General features: G+C 42.5%; 1 pseudogene; it reads right to left on the reverse strand.

The window, feature by feature from the left end:
* Positions 1–2,041: 2,041 nt before the first annotated feature.
* On the reverse strand, positions 2,042–4,507 carry LOC121320155 (annotated as a pseudogene).
* Positions 4,508–5,108: the final 601 nt, after the last annotated feature.

The following is a 5,108-nucleotide window of genomic DNA, read 5'->3' on the forward strand; positions in this document are numbered from 1 at the left end:
TTGAAAAAGAGATTTATATCTCAATGGGACTTTCCTGCATAAATGAATAAAGGGTAACCTGGAAGAACAGGGATGCCCAATAGATAGCTTACAGTTCTGGGAAGCCCAGTAGTTTAGTTTAAAGCACGTCTCATTGTAATTCATCCACACATAGGGAACAAACCATTAATGTTGCTCAGTCATTGAAAAGAAGGAATTCCCCAGGTCTTGGTTGTTTTACAACTGTATGTTATCGGGTATTTGAAACAGATTGGACTGTCTGGCATGCAGTGCCCTGTCATATAAATACAATCGCTGGTGTTTTTTCTTTTCTAGAGTTTAAGGCCCTTATAAGATCACAGACCAAACTGGCAGTACAGCAGGTTTTTCACCCAAAATACTTTTTTGAATTCTTAACTGAGATTTGTGGTCTGACTCTCCTATAACCTCCATTCTGAACCCATCAAAGACAAACGTGTTTGTTTTGGTGTCCAATATCTTTAATAAATGTTGATGCAAAGATCTTGGAAAAAATGTACATTTACATCAGTTGGGTACAGCAAGTAACTCAGACCAGTAAAAAGGCAAAAATTAAAGAAAAAAATAATAACTAGAACTGCCAGGCAGTTTTACAGCTCCCAACCTCCAGTATCATTACCTGTCTAAGTGTGCTTAGTTCTCAATATGCCATGTTTAAAATCAACAATTTCAACAGTTCCACAAGAAGATTTTGAAAGTTATTTTTTCAAAAATGCATCAGCGGCCATCTTGTTTAATGTACAAATGCCATTTTTTAAAATGTAAGTTTTACTGACACAGGCACAATGGTTTTCCAGTTTGGAATTAATCAAGTGAGCCATTTTTAAACTGAAGCAGTTTTAAATATAAGAAGAACATGTAGGAGTGGCAGCCATATTGTTTCACAAACATAACCATTTTAAGATATTTGTATTCCCCTGTGCCGGGAACGATGCCTACCAAGTCTGCTGTTAAGGGCGCATTTGTGGCAGCCATTTTACTTTGGAATTGTATCACAGCAGCTTCTGCTTTGCAAGCAGGTTTGGATGCTGATAATATCTGCCAAGTGTCAGATCAATCACTTCAACGGTGTCAAAGAAGAATATTTTGTGAGGTTTCTACAAGGAATGCGTCACACGGCCATTTCAGTTTAACACCAGTTTCTTAAAAGTCAGTTGTATTGCTACAGTGTCAAGGATGATGCTTGTGAAGTTTCGAGTTAGTCAAATAAACCGTTTGTCAACTGAGGCAGTTTTATAGTTCGGACGTAAACGAACACCTGGCGGCCATCTTGTTTTATTAAATATAACCATTTTGACATATTTGTATTCCATTGTTACTGGGACAGTAACTACCACGTTTGGAGTTTGTTGGTCAAATGGTGTTCAAATAGCAGCAGTTTGCTGTTAAGGGCACGTTTCGTTAAAGTTTGTGGTGACCTTAAAATTTATCGCAGAAACTTTTGCTTCACAAACTTGATGTGGGTTTGGATGCTGATGATATATGCCAAGTGTCAGATTAATTGCTTCACCGGTTCCCAAGAAGATTTCGAAAGGTTTTATCGAAAAATGTGTCATGGCGCCAATTGCAAGGACGCAGCAGCAAAATTTTTTCAGCATCCGACAGCCAACTTATCCAGATTCTTACTTGACAAGTCAGAACCTGATCAGTCACACCAGCTTGTTACCTGCCAAGTCAGAACCTGATCAGTCACAGAGCTTCAAAACAGCAGCAGTTTAAAGTTTTGGGAAGAAAATAATAAAAAAAAACCTATAACAATAACAATAAACTTCCCAGCCTTTGGCTTGGAAGCCTAATAATCATAGCAAAATAAAGTGCTTTTTCTGAAGCTCAGAAACAGCACAAGGAAATAAAGAGCTATATTCTAAAAGCTTTTTACTGCAAAGATGTTTTGAAAAAGGTGAAATACACAATTTGAAGTTAAGAACTTTAAAATTTTAGCCCAAATTGTCTAACTTTTTAAAGCCTTCTGCTTTGCCAAATCACTTAGCAACTTTGAGTAAAGCACCAAGGTGCTGAAGCTTTAATCAATGACAAGATCGGACATCAAGTCAGCTATCCCCACTGCTGCCTGCTTCATTACCATATGCTTATTGCCCTCCTGCAACATTCTCTTCAGGCTGGCCCAGAAGACCTTCTTTTTCCTCTCCTCCTTAGGCCACTCCAGGTAGGTCTGCTGCCTGAGCAAGGTCTGCAGCTTCATGAAATTCCTGGGCAGGGAATCTGCAGGAATGGGCTCCAGCAGGATGAAGACCAAGGAGTCCTGCTGGATAGTGAGTGCCTGGTGCTGGGCGAAGAAGAGCTCATAGTTACACCACTCGCTCCGGATGAAGCTCTGGGAGAGCACGAACGGGGTCTTGTAGCTGCACTCCACACAGTTTATGATGCTGTCAATGATCCAGTCCCCAGGCACAAAGTCACACTCGTGGATGCAAAGGCTGAAGCCCGCCTTCTCCATGTTGGGAGCAAGCTGCTTGTCCACCCAGTTGGAATCATGCTGACTGTAGGAGATGAAGGCATGGTAATAGAAAGATGCATTCTCCAGCCTCTCTGTTTCCTGGCTGCTCCTCCTTTTGACCCTGATCCACACCCAGAGCATCTTGAGGTACCAGGCTCCATTACAGGCATAGAAAATGAGGCTCAGAACCAGGACAACAGTAAGCATGACAAGGACTGCAATTGCAGCTTGGATCCACGGCTCACAGGCTACTCTGCCTGGCTGGTACTCTTCTAGTAACATCCCGTACAGTTCAGGAGGGTAGCTGCAGGTGTATTGCCATGGCCAATCGGGCAGAAGCTTTTTATCAAGAGTGGTCACAAACCAATAGGTGTCACACTTGCAGCTGAATGGCTCGTGCCCTGCTTTTAGTTACTTGAGCCCAGGCAGCCCTTTTAAGGAATCTTGGCTGATGACACTTATGGCATTGTGGTCCATATGCAGCACCTCTATACTGGGTGCCCAGAGATCAGCAGGCAAGACCTGGAGGCCATTGGAGCTCAAGAAGAGATGTGTCAAGTTGGGCAGCCTAGAGAGCATGTCCTTTGTCAATACTGAAATGCCTGTCTTGGAGAGGTCAAGGTTTCTGAAGTGTGGAGAGAGATAGTTGAAGACAGAGTTGCCCAGGATGTTGTTGCTCAAAATGAGGTTGGTCAGGTGCGAAGGCCAGGAGCACTGGCCTTCAAGCTCAATGGAGTTGCAGCTCAGGTCTAGAGTTTCCAGGGCTCTCATCTGCTGGGTTTTTTCAGCAATGAAGCACAGCTTTTTGAACCTGTTGTTGCTCAAGTTAAGCTGCTTTAAAGCTGGGAAGACTTTGGTGTAGGAGCACCCATGCCACCAGAAGCCATTGTAGGTTAAGAGGTTGTTGGACACATCTAGGACCTCCAGAGAGGGCAGAGAGGATAACAAGTTGCAGGGTGAGATGTTCATCCCTGAGCCAGAGAACTTCAGGTAGGTCAACTGGGAATAACAGGTCACATTGATGCTGAACTTTGGATATCTCATCTGGTAGTTCAAGATACCATCCAAAATGACAGCTTTTAGGTTAAGTGCGTGTTTTCTTGGATCACAGTCCATGTGAAGCTCTTCGGTATCTTCATTATAAGTGATGTTAAGGAAAGCAGTGACTTGGATTGGAGAGCTATAGAGATTCTGGAGAAACTTATATAAGACTGAGCTGTTGAACCAGGTGTCCATGAAAGTGATGTTCTTCAAGGATCTCACTAGTCTGAGACCCTCAAATGGGTCACAGGAGATGTTGCAATATCTGGAGAGAAACTTGACCAGCACTAAGCTCTCCACTTGTGTTCTTTGAAGGTCGTTGAGAATGTCCTGGAACATTGAGAAGCATTCACAGAATGGCATGATGAGCGTCAGTTTGTGTAGAGACAGGATTTGGGTGAAGGAACCAGACTCGTAACTTTGCAAGCCCTCCCCGTACCCTAGACTCAGGTGTCTTAAAGGTATATTCTGCACAGGGGTGAAATCAGAGTAGTTAACAAATGTGGCATACGGGCTTCCCAGAGCAAGAGAAAAGAGGCACTCCATATTCTTAAATGAGCTTCCCAGGGCATAACTTCCATAGAGGTTGCTGGAAACATCAAGGACCCGAAGAGCGGGAAGCAACAGGTCTGGAATGGCCTTCAGTAGGCTATAGGAGATATTGTGGACCTCCAGCTTAGAGTTTTTCAGGAAGGCTGTGGGGGAGATTTACTCCAGGGGGTTGTGGTGGAGCTCCAGGATGCAGAGGTTGGGCACGGCTGCCAGGTCTTCATCGCTGACCCTGGTGATGTTGTTATGGGACAGGCCCAGGTACTGGGTGCTGGGTGACAGGTCTGGTGGGATTCTGGTGAGCTGCTGATTCAAGAGGTCCTGCCTGTGCTGCTCTGAGACGGAGCATGTCAAGCATCTTCCATTTTCTTCTTTATTTATCCTGTTAACTCCCCAAACCACGGAAGACAAGAGAGTGGCAAAGCAAATGAAGGGGATCATCCTGGAAAGCAGATAAATGATCTTGTAAATAAAATATGTTGTTCTCAAATACTATAGGAGGTTGTACAGATTACAGATTACCAATCACTATATTTAATATATGAAGACTGCAGATCTGACACACACATTTAAAACTTCATAAAAAAAGCCACATATGAAGTCAAATCAATCTGGAATACAAGAGCAGAGAGAGGAAGGCATTCTATAAAATATAATGAAGATACTTGCCATATTCATGACTCCCTGGGTTCTTGTGGTATTAACATTATGCAAACAAAAACTCTAGGGTACAGTAGCGGTAATTATGAAACCTTTGCCAAATAAGGCATCATCTTAAAATGTCTCATTGTGTTTGTGCACCAGATCTCTACAAAGTAACTGAATGCAATGTTGTACAAAGTAACAATATGACCCTAAATTTTTTAATAATTAATTTGTTTAGCCTGAGACAGAACTTCTTCGACATGGTACCTCAGACTGTGTTAGCAAATATATACTCTATTTCTTTCATATTTGTAGGTTTAATAATACATCTACTGTATGTACAGTTACAATGCTTTCCTGCAATGGTATCAAGACTGATACAACATTAAATGATAAC

The sequence above is a fragment of the Polyodon spathula genome, chromosome 8 (assembly GCF_017654505.1).
Source record: "Polyodon spathula isolate WHYD16114869_AA chromosome 8, ASM1765450v1, whole genome shotgun sequence".
Classification (NCBI taxonomy): Eukaryota; Metazoa; Chordata; class Actinopteri; order Acipenseriformes; family Polyodontidae; genus Polyodon; species Polyodon spathula.